Genomic DNA, 21,208 nt, shown 5'->3' with positions numbered 1-21,208 from the left:
GGTGTCAGTGACCAGGGAAAATCAACAGTGATCATTAATGAAGGCAGAAGCCTTTCCCCCATGTTCTTATAGTTCCTCTGGTCAAAAGAACAGACAATTAAAATTTAGAATAAAGTCAGCTCATTCAGGCTTTTTCAATTTTCAAAGAGAAGCACGAAAAGTCTTTAAATGACACAATGTTAAAATTTGACACTCTGTGGTGGCCCAGGGTCCAGATCCCCTCCTTAGCTGCCCTTAACAAATCTTCTTTAGCCAAAAACAAAGCTCAAGAAAGTAAACAATCTCCCTGGAGGGTGAAGAATGTAACCATAGATGTAAAACAGCATTGATTATATCTTAAACACTAATCTTAGTAAAACATCAGGTCTTTGGCCCCTTTAATGCCTATATAGAGACCTGATGTCCTCATACTGTATGGAACGTCTTTGTTCTAAAATCATGTGTTACTCCTTGTACTCCCCCATCCCTTGCAGAGTGCAAACATCTAGAACACTACCACTAAAGAACTTCTTCCGTTTGTAAGTCCCAATAAACCTATGCCTGCTTCTGTGCCTGGTGTAGGTGTTTTTAGTTTCATAGCAGCCTTAGCCTATACTCTGCACAAACTCAGTCTGGGCCAAAACATATTGTTTCTGAGGAGCTTTTGGGGGACTCTTTAATCACGCTGCTCAGTTTGCTGCCTCATCTGCCACTGTGGAAAGCTAGATGTGCTGCCAGAAAAGCTAGATGCCAATGTCTGAGTTATTCCAGAACTTGCAAGCAGCTGTAGAGGATCTCCTGCTTCCTATTTCCACAGTCCGCCCTTCCAAGGAACCTCAGACTCAGTTTCAGTGGATACATAAGGGGCACCTGTTGCATAGCTTTCACTCATGCTTTCTCACATAGTCCTCTCAATACATTTTTTTAAGGTTCTGGAGAGAAGGTGGCCAAACATCCCAGAGGTTAATTGACTTAGTCAAAGTTACCCAACCAGGAAAGTCTTTTAAGCTGAGAGCTGATCTTAAATCCAGCACCACAACAGCCTCCTTCACTTCCTACAAAGTCTTGTAATTATAGAAATATAAATGTGTTCCCTAACCTTGAAGCACTTGCTAATAAAACCATCTAGGTCTAGGCTATGTTTTCTTTTGATCAGTTTCTCAAATGAAAAATCTCATAATTGTTCCCACCTCCAGTCATCTTGGAACCTGGTTTTAACAATTAAGAGGCAGGGGCTATAAGGAAGACCATTAAAAGAGCCTGTTACCATTTCCGTCTTCAGAAGGGGTCTCAGGCTTCCAACCCCTTTACTGGTTCTCTTTCTAGATATCTGTCGAGTAATCTGAAGTTCCTGCATGCCACATAATCTTGTTGAGTGATATCCAAATATGTTTTTATGAATTAGTTGTGTAAGAATGACCAAGAGGTGTTTTGTGGAAAAATGCAGATTATCAGCCACCCCACCACCTGCTGAAGATTCTGACTCAGTGGTTTTGATGCACCATTATATCTGGGAGCTCCTTGGCTGGTGGTGGAAGAGTTTTAGTCAAGGAGTCAGAACCTAAAGGTTTGGCCCTGGTTTTGTGTACCACCCTCTGAGGCTCGGTGTGCTCACTGTGAGCTGGGAATGAATAGTGCTTGGCTTCACACACTTCCTGGGGCCATGAATGAGAATAGATTATGTCAAGAGTGTTAACACGCAGGTGAAAAGGCCATGCAAAGAAGAAAGCTTGTTTCTATTCCTCTTTTCCATGGGGCACTGCCAAGAGAGCATCTAAAATGTATATATATCTGTTCGATATTAATATCCATCAAGTTTTTAATCAATGTGGGTTAAGATGCTGTGATTCCTTCCTTTTAAGGAGCAGAAAACAATCTCTTTGTCAAGATCCCACAGGTGATTTGTCCTGTCAGAATCTAGTCTGTTGATCTCTTTCCAAAATACCACTTTTATACTACAGTGGAAAACGTTACTCTTCAAGGACATATGATTCAGGCCCCTTTGTCTGTCAGCTTTTCCCAATAAGCTTCCATGATCATCATTTTGATATTTATATCCATTCAGGCTACTCCAGTTTTTCTCAAGCTTGAATGAGCATTAGAAAGAGCTAGGGAGCAGCAACTAGAAATGCAGATTCTCAGGTCCTGCCTCCAGATATTCTGGTCCAGTAGGACTGGGGTACCATCCAGAATGCTGCATTTGACAAGAGCTCCAGGCAATTCTGTGAAGACATCCAAGGCACACCTTCAGGAAATACTGCGCTGTATCTTCTGTGTTCCAATCACAGTTGACATGCATTGCATTCATTTTGACTTACTGACAGGGGCTTGCATTTAGAAATGACTGGTTTGAGGATGGCCATTGTCTGGGAAAAGCATTTTCTGAGTACTACAGAACTTCACTATTGATTGTGGTCAGGAGACAACAGCCTGAGACTCACCTGGAAGTGGGTCAGAAAGGCCAAGTCTCATGTCCCAGCTTAGACTTTCTCTATCATAATCTGCATTTCAACAAGAACTTGGATGGTACATGTGCTATTAAAGTGTAGGAGGCAGGGCTGTAATGGCCAGAACATGGTTTTGGAGTCTAGCTGACCTGGGTTTTATTCTTTTGCCAGAAATTATTAGATAAATGATCTTGGTTAGTGGTTTTACCTCCCTGGTGTCTCTTTTCCAATCAGTGAAATGAAAATAATAGAAACTGTGAACATTGTTTGACTGAAACTTCCTTACAGCCTTGATAGTCAAAATGTCTAGGAAAATTCCTCGATGCAAAATATGTGATTAATGTCAGTTTCTTCTCAGTCTTTCTACATTGATTAATAGTATCCAAAATTTATATGGGGAATATGGAAAATGCCTAGGAAACCAAATCATTATTATTATTATTTTTACTGATATTGCTTTTTATTTCTTTTTATATATACTTGGTTCAGTGCATTTACCTACCAATTCTTGTCTGGGAGAAGTACACAGTCATGAGATTAAGATTGCTGGAAAATGTCAATAGTCCCTTTGGTCCCAAAGCTGAAAACCACTGAGAAAAGCACACATTTAGAAAGGGAAACAAGAGACAGAGGTCGCCAAAGAATCTTTTCATCCAAATTTGCTACATTTCAGAAAATGTAACATTGGTATTATAAGACAGATTGCAGCATCATCTGTGTCTCCCCTCAGGAATCATGTTTGCAGGAATTGTTTTGTTGTTGTTGTTTTTAATGAAGTCTAATTTAAAAACAAAAAAACAGTGTGCTATTGGCCCTCCAAAAACAAAGAATAAGAATTTTCTTAATTCAATTAATGCTTTTGAAAAAAGCAGGCTAAGTACTGAGGTTGGCCGTCACAAGCAGGGCAGAGCCGTCAGAGGGACTGCTTCCGCTGCCGCGTCACAGCAGGAAACAGAACCATATCACAGCCAATTGAAATGCGCGATGTCTTCGTAGTCAAGTAATCCACGGAGATTCTCAGTTTCCCAGAACAATGGGCATGCAGCCTGGGGAGCTATCCTTCTGCTTCTTCAGTTGGTTCTGGTGGTGGGAGCAGAGAGGCTCCGCTCTGTGTTTGTGGTCAGGGAGGCCGCAGAGATACGCTGCAGCAGAGTGGGCGTCATGGCCTAGGGTGGCTGGTGGGCTGTGGGGTAAGAGCTGGTGTGGGAAGGAGTGGTTTGAGCAGGCTGCCAAGCAGAAATCAGAGCCACTTTTAGGAATAAAATTCACCTTGTTCCTGTGAGGGTAGTAAGAGGCTGGGATTTCACCAAGTTGTTTTGGCTAGCATTCCTTAAAGACTTTGACTCTTTCACAGCCCTCGGGAGGTTCCCTTTTGAATATATAACTGTTGTTAGGTTTTAGTGAAGTTGCACATTTGGGCAAAAGAGAGTTGTTCCCCTTCTCTCTATCTCAGGGATCAACAAGCAGGTCATCAGCTGAATAAAGGCTCTCCTCACTACCTTCATTGGAGATGTGAGGAACGATGGGGGGGGACATAGATGGAGGGGGGCTATTGTTTATTCCCCTGTCTGCCCCACCAGGTGTCTGCGTACCAATGCTGCATGTGCTACTACTTCTCTGCATGAGGCAGGGACCTGCACGATGGCCATCTGGAATATCCCGTGGTATAAGTTGTTCTTCTTTTCCTCCAGTCTCTTTAATCATTATTTCAGTTTCCTAATTCAATCCTTCCACACTATTCCAGAATCAGGAGCCTGTTGATTTGGTGATGGGAATTAATGAAGTAAGTACACTCTTTGGAATAGGAGCCAGAGATCTTTATTTCTTCACAGGGCTTCTATTTAATTTACTTTCCTTTCCTTTCAACCTGTAGCAGCTCCACTAGAGCTGGCCCAGTAGTGATAAACTCCCTTACCATTGAGCATCTTGGATGCATATATTCAAATCTTTCATTAAATCGGGCAAGTTTTCAGTCATTATTTCTTTGAATATTCTTTCTGACTCTTTCTCTTTCTTTTCTCCTTCTGGAATGCCCACAATGCACATTTTGGCGTGCTTGATGGTATTTCACAGGTTCCTAAGAGTCTGCTCACTTTTCTTCTTTCTGTTCCTCAGAACAAATGATTTCAGTGGTCCTCTCTTAAAGTTCATAGACTCTTTCTTCTGCCTGCTTTAATCCACTACTGGAACCCTCTGGGAAATTTTTAGTATCTGTTAGCTATGATTTTCAACTTTATTTGGTTCCTTTTCACAATTTCCATTTCTCTATTGAGATTCTCTTAGTGTTCATCAATCATATCCCTGATTTCCTTTACTTTTTTGTCCATATTTTCCTTTAGGTTTCTTAGCATATTTAGGAAAATTTTTAAAAATCTTTGTGTGGTATGTTCCAGGCCCAGTCCTCTGTATTGATGGTTTCTGATGCTTTCATCTTCTCCACTGCCTGGGGCATTGCTTCCTCTTTCTTTGTATGTTTTGTAACCTTTTGTTGAAACCTGGACATTTTTATATTTTAATGTGTTATCCCTGGAATTCAGTCTCTGAGATGTCTGTTTCTTAAGCTTGTGTCCAGCTCTGATAGAGCTTTCCTTAAACGCCAGGAACTAACAAGAAAAAAAAAGAAAACATCGAGTCTTGGCAGATTGACCTGTACCAGTACTCTCCCTTGGTTCTTCTCTATACAACAGGTTTAGAGAATAGCTCCAAATCAAAGCATATTGGTCTTTCCCAATCCTTTCTGCATGTCTTGCCCAGGGCATGCATGTGTAGACCTAAGATTCCCGTTTACATGGATACAAGTGTCCTTTCCTACCTAAGAAAATGTTTTATCACAGTCATGGGCACTGCACTATACACCCCACAGCCAGCAATCCATTGTCCCAGACAGTTCAATCTGATTGCTCTCCCACAGCATTCTGTAGTAGAGCTCAGTGAGTTGCCTTACACTTGCAGGGCAAGTTCTAAGACAGTGAATCCATCAGGCCACCATCAGACAGATTGAGCCAGGCATATAGGTTGTCAGCATGTGCATAAGGGTCATTATGTTTCCTCTAATACTGGAAGCAGGGTTCTGCACTGGAGCGTCAGCCAACACTTCATTGAACTGGTGAGGGTTGGGGAAGAGGTCTCCAACGTCATCACAAGATCCTGCTTTTTATTTTATTTTTTTGTAATATTTTTAATTAGAGAAGTTGTAGGTTAACAAAAACATCACGCTGAAAATACAGATTCCCATATAATCCCCAGCCCCATTATTAATAATTTACACAAGTGGGTCCCTTTGTTACAATTGAGAAAAGATTATTATTATAATCATACTATTAATTATAGGTCATAGTTTACATTAGGGTTTACAGGTTGTATTGATACAGATTTAAAAAAAATTTTTTTCAAGTGACATATAAACAAGTTAAAACTTCCCCTTATAACCACACTAATAAATATGTAATTCAGTGGAATTAATTACATTCATAATGTTGTGCTACCATCACCAGAACCCATCACCAAAACTTTTTATCACCCCAAACAGAATTCTGTAGAATGTCACCATAATTTTCCCTTACCTTAACCCACTTTAGCAGCTGGTAATCTGTATTCTAGTTTCTGCCTTGATGGATTTGCTTATTCTGATTATATCACATCAGTGAGAACAAATAATATTTGTCCTTCTTTATTTAGCATATTTTACTAGGATGAAGTCTTCAAGGTCTGTTCAGTTGCAATTATCGGTATTTCATTCCTTTTTTACTGCTGAATAAAACCCCATTGTATGTATATACATCATTTTGTTTATCCATTCTTCTGTTGGTGACACTTGGGGTGCTTTCATCTTTTGGAGATCTTAATAATGCCATAACGAACAACTGTGTGCAAATATCTAAGTCCTAACTTTCAATACTTTTGAATTATATATTTAGAAGTAGTATTGTCGAGTCATATGTTAATTCTATACTCACTTTTCTGAGGAACCAGAAAACTTCTTTCCATAGAAGCAGCACCATTTTACATTCTCAAGAACAATGACAGATATTCCCATTTCTCTGCATCATCTCTAAAACTTGTTACTTTTAGTTTAATTGTAGCCATTCTAGTGGGTGTGAAATGGTTATCTTATTGTGGTTTTTATCTGCATTTTCCTAAACATGATGACCCTCTTTGCATGTGCTTTTTGTGCATTTGTATATCTTCTTTGAAAAAGTGCCTATTCATGTCTTTTACCCCTTTTTAGATGTGGTTTGTTGTCTTTTTGTTCTGGAGTTGTAGGATTTATTTACACATTTTGGATTAAATGTTTTTCAGATATGGCGTTTAAATATATTCTCCCCTTGTATGATTTTCTTTTACTTTTATGATGAAGTTCTTTGATACCCCAAATTTTTAATTTAGAAGATGTCCCATTTATCTATTTTTTCTTCTGTTGTGTGTATTTTGGTATAAATCTCAAAGAAACCATTGCTTCCCTGAGTTTTCTTCAAAGAGGTTTATAATTTTGTTTCTTACATTTAGGTATCTATTTTATTTTGAGTTACTTTTTGTATATGTTGTGAGGTAAGGGTCCACCTTCATTCCTTTGCATATGCATATAGAATTTTCTCAGCAACATTTGTTAAAGAAACTGTTCTGCCCCCACTAGGTGGACTTGGTACCCTCATCAAAAAAAAAATATGAGGGTTTCTTTCTGAACTCTCAATTCAATTCCTTTGTTCTATATGCATGTTCCTCAACCTACCAACTTGTTTTGACTGTGGTAGCTTTGATTTAATTACAAAGGCAATTTTGGTTACTCAGCGCCCCTTAGCTGCCATATAAATTTGATGATTGGCTTTTCCATTGCCACAAAAAAGACTGTTGGAATTTTGTTTGGGACTGTGTTGAATCCTAAATAGCTTTGGATAAAACTGACATCATAACAGTATTTGGTTTTCCAATCCATGAACAAAGAATGTTCTTCCATTTATTTAGAACTTCTTTGATTTCTTTTTAGCAATGTTTTGTTGTTTTCTAAGTCCTTTATATCCTTGATTGAATTTATTCCAGGATATTTGTTTCTTTAGTTTGTAAATGGAAAACAAAATTATTTTTGAACACTACAATCTAGATACACAGAATTATATAGGGAAGTACTTCAGAGACTTGAAGAACTGTTTGAGAATAGCAGGCTGAGGACACTATTTTTGCAACTACAGGAAAAGAGAGAAGAAGATATGGAAGAAAAAACATGGGGATGGGTAACAAAAGGATTGAGCTCTTCTTCACAGCAGATTCACAAAGCTTTGACAATGTAGAGTTGGGGGCTGAGAGAGAAAGCTAGGCAGCCAGTAGTGACAACTTGCCTATGGCTTTCTGGAAGGTGGCCCAGAGATAGCAGTTTTGCTGGAGGTGAATCAGAGAGAAGTTTCTACTTGACATCAACACTCAGCATGAGCAGAGAGCCAGGTTGAACTTTGTGGGAGAGGTGAAATTTGTAGACGTTCTGCTCAGGGCATACAGAGGCCTGGAAAACTGTGAGGTTGGCACCATGTTGTCTTAGCACACACTTGCAGTGTTGCTTTTGTGCCTGGAGAAGTAGTGATTCTCTGGTTAAGAGAGCAGCTTCTAAAATTGGCAACTGGATTAGAATCTCCACCCTGTCACTTACAACCTGTGTCTTTTGAGCAGGTTACTTAAATTCTCTGTGCTTCTGCATTTTTATTTTTAAAATATAACTAAGGAGAGAACTTATAAAATAAGCATGACTTTTAAATGTGATAATGCATATAAATGTCTAGCACCGAATAATCCTCAACAATTTTTGCTTATTTATAATTATAGTTACTATATAACATCCACAGTTATGGAGAATGAATGAGGATTCACATGGAGAAGTCAGCTAGGAAGTCTTTGCGTCTCTAAGTGATATATGCACCACATGTTTTGTGCACATTAAGAAGTGATTTTTGTTAGTTAAACTTAGTACAATTTTGAGATCATGGTGCCTAATAATTTTTACTTTTCTGGGAGTGCTCAGAAAAGGCAATATATACCTGGTGATAGTTAATAAAGCTAATTACCAAATTCATGAAAAATTGCTCTGATAAAACTGCTCCAGTTCTGCTACCATCATGACTTACAAGCAGCAAGGGAGCTCCCCTCTCAAGAACTCATGCCTCCCACTGTTTTCATCATGTCACTCCATACTCAGACAAGAGTGGCTCAGTGAGTGCTCCAGGCCCTCCTACCCCAAGCCTTCCACATCCTCTTCTCTTTACCTCCAGTCCCCTGGGCTCCTACTGTGCAGATCTAGTCCAGGTGTTCTTTGTTCTTGATTGAAAAAGATGCAGTATTCTTTAATTGGGTCCCTCTAGAAAACATCTAAGGAGCCACATCCTCAGCTGCTGTCCAACACTGACTAGACAAGTCTGCCTGATGGATTGTTGGGTATAATAGTATAAACTGCCCAAAAAATAGTTCTTCAAAACAGGATCATTTCTGTTACGTGGTTTTGGATTTTAAGGTACCATTGAGTGATGTAAAAGACATATTAAACTTTTGGGGGAGGGTTAATTTTGATACTTTGCATTGTGCAATTTAATAGGATGGACTTTCCACTCTTAGGAGAGTGGCACATGAAACACTTAAGGATGATGATGGTGATGTCATTATCATCATCATCGTCATCCTCATCATTATGACAGTGATTATTTATTGAGCACGACTCAGTCTGGTAGGAATTTTTACATACAAAATGGAAAGTTTCATTTTAAGCAATGCACTTCCTGAGAAACCCTTCAGGGTAAATACTTTCAAAAATGTACCATGGGTAACTGAATAATTTAACCTGCCATTAGAAAGATGAATATAAATCTATTGAATATTCAAGGACATCTGCCAGCCCTAATGATCTTGGCTTAAGGTTGTTATCTTAAGTCGTTCTTCCTGATAATAATCAGATATTAATGCAAATTTTGTATTCAGGCTACTTGTATTCCATCATGATAAATAAACCAGCCAACAGAAACGAATGTATATCTCCATCGCAACCTAAAAGTAGAATGTAATAATTAAGACAAAAGATAAAAGGGCCAACAGCAGAAAACAGTTGTGTTTCTCACTGCTCAAAATTATTTATCTGTCATAAACTGTTTCCACCAATCCTGCCCATGACCTTGTTGTTAAAGAAAACGTTCCATAAAGACATTAGCAACCTGGCCAGATGGGACAATGCAGCGTCCTCCATGTACGAAGTCAGGGGCTAGGGATGGACTGCTCCGTAATGATGGTAGACTACTACATCATTTTCCAGACAGGTTTCCTCTCAAGGCGTTAAGGCAGTAGCTCAGAGGTCAAGCATATCAGGGTAGTACAAAAGCTTCCCATGCCTTGGATAGACTATTAGCTTAGGAGCCTCCAGCCTGTGCTTGGCTAATGAAGCAACTGGGAAACTGGGGCAGGGGCACCTGATAAACCACTTGGTTCATGGTTTTGACGATGTGGATAAATATTCTTTAAAAAAGGAAAATAATACACCAAGCCTATAGAGTAATAAGGGTAAACAACTTAGCAAGAATAGGGCCTGTCACTTAAAACAGGTTTTGAACATTCTAGTAACAGAAATCTTCACCAGGCCTGGGTTAAAAATTGAAGGTCTAAATCACAAGTGTTATCTACTGACAAAAAAAGATAAGAGACTTGTATCTACAGAGTTCTTAAACTTCCCCTGGATTGTGAAGTTGAGAAGAATGATTCTCCTAGATAGTAGATGAGATCTGGGCTTCATGATTTTATTCACTAAATTCACATCTCTTTTCCCTAAAAGATATTAAAAGTAACTGAGATATTACTCTCAGTTTTCTGTAATATCAGGCTCTCCCACCATCATTTATTATAAATGAATATTTTGGAAGAGGTAATATTTTATAGTAAAATATAAATTTAAAAAGATTCTAGGTGAACTTAACCAAATTCTCTTCAAAGTCGTTTCCTATGTCATATCAACACACTGACTTCCATTTATTTGGCTTACAGACAATACTTCTCAAACCAATAGCTGGAGGGGAGGTAATAAAACATCACCAATAGAATTTGAAAGTTCCTTGTTCTATTTCAATCTATAATCCTCAATACAAACCTAGTGAAATTATGAGTATGGATAAAGATCAGGAGACTTATACCAAGAATGCATTGTGGTGAAGAATTTTACCTGCAGTCAATTGAAGATACCAATTCTCAGAAGAGCTATCACAACTATCAAGCAAAATTAACCAAACTACTAAAAACATTGCCATTCAACATAACCAATTATAAATGAACATCACTCCATTCCTCAAGGATGCCACATAAAGGCCTGGGAAACCTGCTCCCTAGGGACATTTTCACCACTGTGAGATGCACAGAATATTGGTCTGACATCAAATGTCACTTTTTATGATGTCTAGATAACATTATTTTGAAACAAAGCATGGCTATTACCTTACATAACTGAATCAGCACCTGAAAGAAAACACTCCTTTAAACTCACATTTCCTTTGAGCTAGTCTAATTTAACTCCAGAAATGATTTCCCTTATTATAGCCCAGTATCCTGAGCTATAATAATAATAAAAAAATCCTGCATCACAATGTTTAAGAAAATAATTTCCATGGAGCTCGGATGCACCAATAACATATAATGCTAAACTACACTTTAAAAAGTTAGCACGTGACTATTTGGGAGGCTGATTTTATGTAAACTTCAGTTACATAGTGTTAACTGCCATGGTTTGATAAACTTCAACCAACGTCACTCCTTCTGACTGTTAAGAACACCTAGGGCTTGAACTGAGACTTTATAAAGGTTTCATGCACTAAATTTGCTTTCCTGGAATCTACAATTCCCTGAGGGCTCCTAGGTCTGATGCGTCCTGAAACTCAGAGGGACCAGACCCTCCAAGATTATCAACTGATTAATTCCCCTATCCTTTAGTGTCAACACCCCTCCTCAACATGAAAAAGTCAGAATGGCATTGCCTAAAGATCCTTACAGATTGGGAGAGGGATCAGTGGAGAAGGAGGAGATATAACAGAGAAAATAGGATTTAACAAATGATTATGACTGCTGAATCACTATATTAATATTCCTTCTAGCCTTCAGTGTTTTGTAGCAGCTAGAAGAAAAATCTGAAATGGTGGAATGGTAGGCCACGGCAAACTCTGGGATATGTTCTCTATCTACTTACTGAAATATACTTCGAAAATTATTGCTTTTTCTTTCCTTGCTTTTTATATATATTTTACAGTAAAAAATGTTTTTCAAAAAGTTAGTACTTTAGGACCTTTCTTTGAGATTCCAACCAGACACAATTCAAGAGAGGTATCATAATCATTGGTTAAAACATGGCCCAGGAAATCAGCTGGACATAAAAGAAGAAAATCACTGTGCATGCTGAGTCTCAAGCTGGAACTAAAATTCTGACATCCTAATGGTTAATCTGACTTGCATCTCTCTAATTCAGTTCATGTGTATATAGACATTTTCTATCCCTTGAAGGCCTCACCTCTTACCTCTGCCCAGAGTTACAGAATATCTTGCAACACTCTGCTTCTGACTGTGCTTTCGGCTTTTGGGCTCATTTGGCTTCTCTGGCTTCCATCTTATTTGATTGAGCCTGGATTTTCCTTGTAGATTCCTGTCCAAGCAACACTATTTAAGATCACCATGTCATTTAGATGTTATGTGGCTGTATGTTTTATTTCACTTTAATCTGAGATGCATCTTCTCTCAGTTCCAAACTCTGCAGCCTGTGTTCAGGTGCATCAGAAGTCACCAAAGATACCAGAGCCCAGGCAAGCTTCAGTCCACCCAGGCTCTTGGTTGGCATTCAGGAGTTGATTTGAGAGAGCATTACTTTGTAAGACTGATAGGAGAGGTGTGAGGAGCCAGTTCATGCAATGTTGGTGTTGGTCCAGTATAGACAGACAGTTCCACTTGGCTGAACTGTGCAAAGGGAAGCCTTGCTAATGGCTATTGGGAGAAACTTGTTAGATGCTAGAGAGTTCAGCATTACACTGGAACCCTGATTGTAGGGTGGAGGGCATATTTTAGGCTGAGAGAAATACATTCGTAAACACACCCATGTGGAAAATGGCATTATTTGCTCAGGAATCTACAAGAAGATTAGTAGAGTTGGGTGGAGGGTTATTATCTTGGGAATGGGGAAAAGCCAAGGAAGATGGGTCAAGAAAAATAGGAGCAGATGGTGAGTGGCCTCCTAGACTGGTCAGGGGGAAGGGGGGATGCTCATTTCAAAGAGTACCACAGTCCTCTGAGATGAGCAGGATCAAATATACCTCCTGGTAAAGTTCGCAGTGTATAATTCATCATCTAGCTATTTCAAGAATAAATATAATTTTACAGGAATATAAATGTCACAGATCCAAACCAGCTATGAATATAGTCCTCTTCCCCACCCCCTGTCTCACACCACCACCACCATATTCGAAGTGGCAGGCATTTAATTCCCACAACTGGTGATATCATTGCTTTACAAACATTTGTGGGAATTTTCCCAGAGTCTGTCTTAGTGATTATACTGGACTCTCAAAATATTTTCGGTCTTTTTCCCACTCGACTCATTTTTTAATCCTTGCTCTCCTTTTTACCCTACCTCCTATTGCAGGTTCTCTGAACAGCATTGAAGCTATGACCTTTTTAATAAAATGAGTATTTAAAAGTCTTAGTATGGTTTAAATTCTGAGCATGAGCCAGCTGTTTTTACCTAGACATACGGTGGGTTATGAAAAATTGCTGTAACATATTCTGATAGAATGTTCTCTTTTCAATTGGCATCAAATGACAATATGTGAATTATATTTTTCATCTCTTGGTGTTTTTCCATCTTTAACAATTCATACTGTGCTGGAAAAAATCAGAATACACCTCCTGCTGCATTTCGATGCACTTCCTAAAGGATTATCAGCCAAATCAGTCATACTCTCAGGGAGATGATGTCCAACTTATTCTCATAACTTACAGTTTGGACTTATTTTCCCTTTACTCTCTTCCAAGCCATTATTTTCTTGGCAGTAAAAAGGAAAAAAAAAAAAAAAAAGGACCCATCTAGCTATCAGATAATATTTTTGGAACCAGCATTATTTTCATTCTCATAAGGGCCAGCTTGAAATGATCAGCAGGGTTATCAAAGTAGCAATGTTTTGTCTTTTACAAATGACTGGAAATGATTGGAAGTCCTGACAAAGGAATTTTTGGATTCAGCTAGGGTAATGAATTATGATTTAATCTTTGTTTTGAAACTGATTATCCAAACTAACTTCCAGTTCATATCAGAAATTTCAAAGAAAATGGGACGTGTTTTTCATAAGATTAGACCACTGGCTTCAGTCAAATAATCCTGTATAATTGATAATTACATCTCCTGAAACACATGGTCTTTGTTACCAGAAAAAGCTACTGCCTTTAATACAATCTGCAATTACTGTTACTCCTATTACTATTATTGTAACAAGGGCTGTGTGTGTGTGTGTGTGTCTGTGTGTGTATTACTAAACTTGACTCTAGCCACAGAACCCTGCCCTGACACAACAGGGTGAGATGGGTTTCCTATAATTCTATTTGTCCGTGGAGTCCAAGAGTCTTTGGGCAGAGAAAGAATGGAAAGGGAAGTTTAACACCTGTGTGTGGAGGTGCAGGTCTCTGCCCTGACACTGGGAGGGGGTGGGCCTTTCTCCCTGTTATTAGGGAAAGTACACACACCCCAATGCTCAGAGATAGTGGGGTCTGTGTCCCGGCATTTGCGAAGAGACTGGTAGCCATTTCACTACTTCTCAAGAGTGTGGGGCCTTCACTCCCATGTTCAGAGAGAGCATGGCCGCTGTAAAAATGCTTGGGAGGGGCAGGGCTGCGGCTCCATCAGACTCGAAGGACAAGACTTTCATTAGACCTTGCAATCTAATGGAGATTGCCCTGCAGGGTTTTGGAATTGTTTGGCACCTGTGACCCCAGTTTTCCTTCCAATATCTCCCTTCTGGAATGGGAATGTTTATCCTACGGCTGCCCCTCCATTGTATATTGGAAGCAGATAACTTGTTTTCTAGGATTTCACAGGTCCACAGAGAGAGGGGAACTGTGCCCCAGGACAGACCACACCCATGACAAATTCTGATGACACTCTGCATTTAGCACTGTTGCTAAACTGAATTTAGGTTCTTGTAATGTTGTGATGGAATGAATGCATTTTGCATGTGGAAAGAACATGTTTTTCTGCAGTCTACAGGGGGACTGTGGTGGCTTGAAGCTAGGTACCCCAGAAAAATATGTTCTTAAACTTAACCCATTCCTGTGGGTGTGAGCCCTTGTAAACAGGAGCTTTTGAGGAGGTTCCTTCAGTTAAAATGTGGCCCAGCTGAATTAAGATAGGTCTTACTCCTGTTACTAAAGGCCTCATAGAGAAGCCCATAGAGGGAAAAAGCCAGAGGTAACAGCTAGAAGCTGAAAGTCAATGGAGCTTGAAAGAGAAAGAAGAAGGCAGGAGAAGCTGCAATGTGCATTGCCCTATGACAGAGCAGCCAAGAATCGAGGATCAAAAGCTGCCAACCCTAGAAGACTTCGGTCTTCTGGGAGAAAGCATCACCTTGGTGAAACCTTGATTTGGACTTCTAGCCTTAAAACCATGAGCCAACAAATGCCCATTGTCTAATCCAACCCACTTCATGTCTTTGTTTCAGCAGCCAGGAAAAAAACATCCATTATCCTTTCATACTTAGTAAGTTCTATTCTGAACACACTAACTCTTCATTTCCTCTCTTATTTTATCAGTTCACATCCTTTCTTCTCCTGAACACAAAACTTGGATTACCTCTCATTCCCTTCCTCAAATTCTTTACCCACATTAAACAATCAGTCCTTAAATTATTAGGACAATTATTCCTAAAACGGATCATTCTCTGGCTTTTTATATGTCACTACATCACCATCATTGGAACACACATTAATTTGCTCCTGGTCCTGTGTGACTACCTCCAATCCCCTTTAGTCTCTAACAATGCCACATGTCCCTCTGCAGTTCAGAAGCTGAATCTGTCTCCACCTTGTATGTGTGCTTGAGTTCAGCCTCATCCTTCCGGTCAGGGCTTGTTGGCCCTACTTCCTGAGGAGTGAAACGTCCACCAGTCCTCCATAAATGACCTTGACTCTGATCAATATGCTTCCCTGAACCCATGTTCACACAGATCAGATGCATTTCCATGTCTATACCACGGTTCTGCTGATTCCCTAATCTGACAACTCCTCCTTTTCTTCCTCTTCTTCTTTTCCATCTTGCTAATTTTGCTATAAAGTCTATCTTAATTCTTACTATGCCAATAAAGTGATTCTTAATTATTTTGGCTGCCACCAAGACTGAATAGCTCTGACTTACTTTTTTTTTTTTTTATTCATAGTGGACATTCAATAAATACTTGAAGTAAATTACATTCTGTCTTACATTAATCTCAATCTTTTTCATGTGTGAATGGCATGTCCTTTACACTATAGAATAAGGTCCATGAATTTAATAAATACTTGCTGAATTGAATCAACTACCTCATATGTTGGAGAAATAGACCAAATCATTTTAATGTTAAAATCTATGGCTTAGTCAAGGTCTATCAAAAGAAAAACAAAAAGGGAACATAAACAAATTTTTTTCTGTTACAGTTAACTGAAAGGAGGAGAATTAACCTGATTACCCCACTTTTTTTTTCACATGATGTTTTATTAGGGGTCAGAGATGAGATCTGTTATTTTAATCTTTCAATGGTATGATGGATCACATTCTAAGGTAAAGGGCACTTTGTGAGGAGACAGTTCAAGGAGTAGCCTCTATGCTCTGGACTCGTTAAATAAAGAACAATGAAACAAATGTGTGGAGGACTTCTAGAGAAGATGGCAGAGTAGGGAACTGCAGCGTTCACTCCTCCTTCAAAAACAGCTAGTGGGCAGACAGAAACTGTCTGAAAATAATGTTCTGGGGCTCCAGGGGTTGGGAAGCATTTACACCATCCAGAGAAGAGCAAGATGAAGAGGCTGAGGCACTGCTGCAAAAGATGGTGAACAAAGTGCTTGGTAGTACCTGAGGTGCCACACTCATGCAAAGCGTCAACAATAGGGGATGTTTTAGTTTGTTAAAGCGTGGGAATGTGATATACCAGAAACAGAATGGCTTTAAAAAAGGGGAATTTATTAAGTTGCAAGTTTACAGTTCTAAGGCCATGAAAATGTCCAAATTAAGGCATCCAGGGAAAGATACCATGGTAGAAGAAGGCTGAGGATATTTGAGATTTTCCTCTCTCAACTGGAAAGGCTCATGGTGATGTCTGATAGCTTTATCTCCAGGCTTCTTCAACAGTATCCCCAGGGGCATTTTGTTTCTTCATCTTCAGTTGTCCCTGGTTGTGTGGGCCCTATCAGTTCTGGTGGCTCTAAAGCTTTTTCCAAAATGGTTCCCTCTTAAAGGGCTCCAGTAAGCAACCCCATCTTGAATGGGTGGAGACACATCTTCATGGAAACCATCTAATCAAAAGCTACCACCCACAATTGGGCGGGTCATATCTCCATGGAAACAATAAAAAAGATTCCATGCAGCAATATTGAATGAGGATTAAAGGACTTGACTTTTCTGGGGTACATAATAGCTTCAAACTGGCACAAGTGGTACTTGGAATGTAATGCTTTTTACAAAACTTTTCTGTAAACTTACAAAATCTCTAATTAAAAATAGATAAATAATGAGAAAAAAAGTCAGGGGAAGACATGCTTAAGAACTTCGCCTGGAGGAAATAAGAATTCCCTTTCAGATTTAACAAAGGAAGGCATGATATTAACAGTGAAGCTTGGGGCTTGCAATTGCTATTCATCTCTTTTGCATTCAGCTCTTACATTGGGAAACATTTTCTGACCACCACCTTGCTATGCCCCTTCCCCACCACCACAGCGCTGCTTAGGTGCCTCTCCTCTGTGAGCCCATAGTGGTGTATCTGTTTCTCTTATAATCTAGATTTTGAAATTGTATTATAATTATCTATGTATCTGTCTTCACTCATTAGACTATGAGTTCTTTGAAAAAAGAGGGTCTTGTTCTCAAAACTTTGTAACCTGGGCACAATTGCCCTAATATTTGTTGCATGAATGAGTGAATACAGAAGTGAATGAATACATGAATGAATGATCAAAAAATGCATGACTTTGTGCCAAAAGGAATGCTATTGTGAGTATGCTAGAGGAATTCACAGGAAAGGCCATTAGTGGATACAAAAATTACCAGAGGTGTCCATGCAGGTACCTCAGGACTAGAGAGGAATCATGGATAATCAGGCAGGATTTAGACAGGGAACGTGGATCTGGAAGATACATTATTAACTGCCTATAAAGCTTGAGATAAATCAATTTGTGAGTTGTGTCTCAATGACCCCTTCTGTAAAATGAGGAACTTGGGTGAGTTTATTTCCAGGACCACATCAGGGACCTAAGGTGGGGGGTGAAGGGGGGTCAGCAGTTATTTTGGACATGGAGCAGTGATCACAAAAAAATAAGAGCCTATGTAAAGTTGAGCAGTGAAGCTATTACCAGGGAAGTTCTGTAGATAATATTTGGCTGTGAAGAGGTTGATATCAGATGTCAGGGATTCAAGATATTTCAGACAAACAGTAAAAGTAGGTGAGGTTGTGTGGCTTCTTTTTGTTAGGCAGAGCTCCTAAACCAAAGTTCTGAAAGCCTAGGCATTTAGTTATCACACATCTTGCAACAAAACTTTGGTGTTATGGAAACAGATGCATATGTTAAAGGGAAAGGAGAGGATTCACCTCGCTAGATTGTGAAACTCATTTTGAAGATAAAAGTGAAAATTGGTACACTACCCACAGTTTGAATGCTCAGTAAACATATAGCCAATGACTACCATCTTGAATTGCCCAGATATAGAACATTTCTATCATTAAAGTCCTATTGGACAAACTCTGCTCTAGATCATGGTGAGGTCACTGTACTTTTCAGAGTGAGATCAGAAAAGAGATAGCATTTGCCTTCCTTAAGCTTACCTTGGATTTCTGACAGCTCAAACATTTCCAGAACAGCTCAATGAATGTTGCCAAATTATTTTTAAGTTAATTCATTCCAACTTAGATCAAGTAAAACAAAAAGATGTCAAGCTGTATTTTCTGTGAGTATGTGAAGAAAGCAATATTGTTCACATCTTCTCAGAAGAGCTTTCTTCAGCAGGTCAGAAAATAGAACGTGTTCAGAGGACTCATATTTGTTTTTCCCATCAATACATCATCAGCACAACTTGGAAGTAGCAATGAGTGCATGTCCTTGATGTTGCTTAGGGGGTCTATTCATTGGCCAGAACACTTCTGCAGTCTCTATACATTTGGGTCTTCTACCTTTTCCTTTGGGACTCTCTGGTGTCTTCCAAGAAGTGGGATACAAGGTCAGCTAGGGAGTAAATAGCATATCTTTAACATGAGACATATGCATTTAAGATTGGCATCTTTAAGAGAAACTTTCTATTTGGCCTTGCTTTATTATAACCACGTAATTACAATCAAGTATTATAACCAAACAGTAAAATATTTCTAGCCACCTGTCCTTTTAAGGATTAAACTTCCTCTTCTTGTCATATAACAATTTGGGGAAAGGAATTTCAAAATACAATTAAACAAATGATGACTCCTTAAATCAAAAGGACCTAGAGGGGGACTTAAAGAGCCTAATTTTTTCTGGGACAAACCCTGTGCCCCAAAGCGGCCTAACACATTGCCAGGCTAGAGTTGCAACAGTGAGGGAGATGAAGATGATCCCCAGGCTCAGAAGAGATAACATTAAACTCAAAGTGTGGCTCACAACCTCCAAGCCCCCCTACCCCCACCCCCTGCAGCTGCCATCTTTCTCTTCATTCTGATCCTCAGGCAGACTTTCTATTAGTTCATAATGCAGCAGCAAGAAAGATACACAACAATAAACATTTTCAGCCACAGAAAACAATTCTTTCTGCATTGTTCCATTTGGGTCATTGCAGAACAAAGGAGAGAAAGGGTCACATCACTTGTTTTTCCTCTTTAATGCCTAGCATCAGCATAGACTCTTAGATATTTAAGGCACTTCCCTCAACCATGTATTTATATAGCAATAATATTTTTTTCAGTGCGCTATATGAGGCACCAGTGATACTAAGATAAAGAAGATGTGGTCTCTGCCCTTAAAGAGTTCAAAGACTACTGGAGGGATCTCAAAAATCTGACCCTAGTGCCAACATTTCCATCTCCTTTACTACAGCAGACATTGTTAACCTATTGTTCATTCCTGTAAATATTGATTGACTGTTTACTCTGTGTATGGACTGAGTCAGGCACTGGAGATGCCAGTATGTGAAAATCAGGAAAGGTCCTTGCCCTTATAGAATCTGAATATAACACTTCTGTGCTGAGCTCAAATATGACTTCAGAATCCTTCTCAATACAGTGTTCTAGATAGTATCATTAATTTCTTAGATTGGTAGAGAAGAAACCCAATATTGATACATGGTCTGGGGGAAGAGATATATTCATACACTAAATAATGTAACGCTGAGGACAAAATAAAAGCTACTGCAGAGGTACATATTAATTTGTATTGGAACTTAGAAAGGGAATAACTTAACTTTGTCCACAGAACTTGGGGATATTCCTAAGAGGAAATATGACTTTCCAAGGATTTGAAGAAATGGTAGGAGTCCATAAAGCACATCAAAGGAGTGGTTCTGAGTGTGGGAAAAGCATGGCATGCAGAGAGAGCAGTGAGGGCAGAGCCCCAGGAATGTGGGGACACAAGTAATGTTCTAAGAATGCATGAGAATTCCCCCACACGACCAGTGGGTGAGGGGCAGACATTGTCAGGGGTAGGGAGTGGGAAGCCTGTGGAGGTAGAATTAGGTTCTGTTGTGTTAGTTCTCTATTCCATGTGGTGGAGTTAGTAATTTATCCTGATGGCAACAGGGACTCAGAGGAACACTTTAAGTGAAGAAATAACATGATCACACCTAAAAGAGAGAAACTGAGACAAGATGGCAGTGTAAGGAGATGTGGAATTTAGTTAGTTATCTAGGGAAGCTAGTGAATAGCCAGGAACTGTCTGGAACAACTCTCTGTGCGGCATCCATAACCATACACACATCGTACTCCAATCTGGAATGGATGGAAAGGCTGAGATCACAGTGCAGAACTGTAAGTAAGTCTCCCAAACTGTAGAGACCATCAGCCTTCCCTCACTGGCATGTTTGGGAGACACTTTCCCATAGGAAAAAGAAGCAGTCTCTACTAGGAACAAGGGAAGGTATCTCAACCAAGCTCTAATTGCAGTCAGACTGTTGAATACAAGCTCTGAGCACAGATAAACCTAGACTGTATGGAACCTGAAGTTTCTCCAGGCAGAGAGGAGGTGGGGCTAATGGGGATAAATAACAAAAACAAAAAATTAGAGGCTTTTGGTTTTGGTTAAGTTCAGAATACTGAAAAAGGTTGTGCCCCAAGAAAGGGGCACATAGAGCTGGATACCAACTCTGGCTCTTGACTGGTGAACTCAGGGGGCTAGGGACCAGCCCAGAAAAGTAATCACCTTTTTTTTAAGTGCTCTTCATAGCCCATTAAAGAACACATCAGGCATTTTCAATTTCCAGTACTGACCCAGGCAAGGGTGGAGTTATGTCTGAAAAAAAAAGTCAGGTGAAGAAGATAACACCCTAAAGAGTGAATCTTCCCCAAGAAAAGTGGAGGTAGAGACCAGCACAGGTGATGTGC

The 21,208-nt window shown here is 39.5% G+C and overlaps 1 long non-coding RNA gene across 3 annotated transcripts in view; it reads left to right on the top strand.

Moving 5' to 3' along the window:
- Window positions 1–19,914: 19,914 nt before the first annotated feature.
- LOC143685137 (uncharacterized) overlaps window positions 19,915–21,208 on the top strand; it is a 34,667-nt gene continuing 33,373 nt past the window's right edge. For 2 of the 3 annotated variants that reach the window (XR_013176398.1, XR_013176397.1), the window contains exon 1: window positions 20,656–20,849. This is a non-coding gene — a long non-coding RNA (uncharacterized LOC143685137). Of the gene's footprint in view, window positions 20,636–20,655; window positions 20,850–21,208 lie in introns of those variants that run through there. The other variant, XR_013176399.1, reaches the window with a different exon arrangement.

This window comes from Tamandua tetradactyla, chromosome 1 (assembly GCF_023851605.1).
Source record: "Tamandua tetradactyla isolate mTamTet1 chromosome 1, mTamTet1.pri, whole genome shotgun sequence".
In the NCBI taxonomy this organism is placed as follows: domain Eukaryota; kingdom Metazoa; phylum Chordata; class Mammalia; order Pilosa; family Myrmecophagidae; genus Tamandua; species Tamandua tetradactyla.
This window is presented reverse-complemented; position numbering and strand designations above follow the sequence as displayed.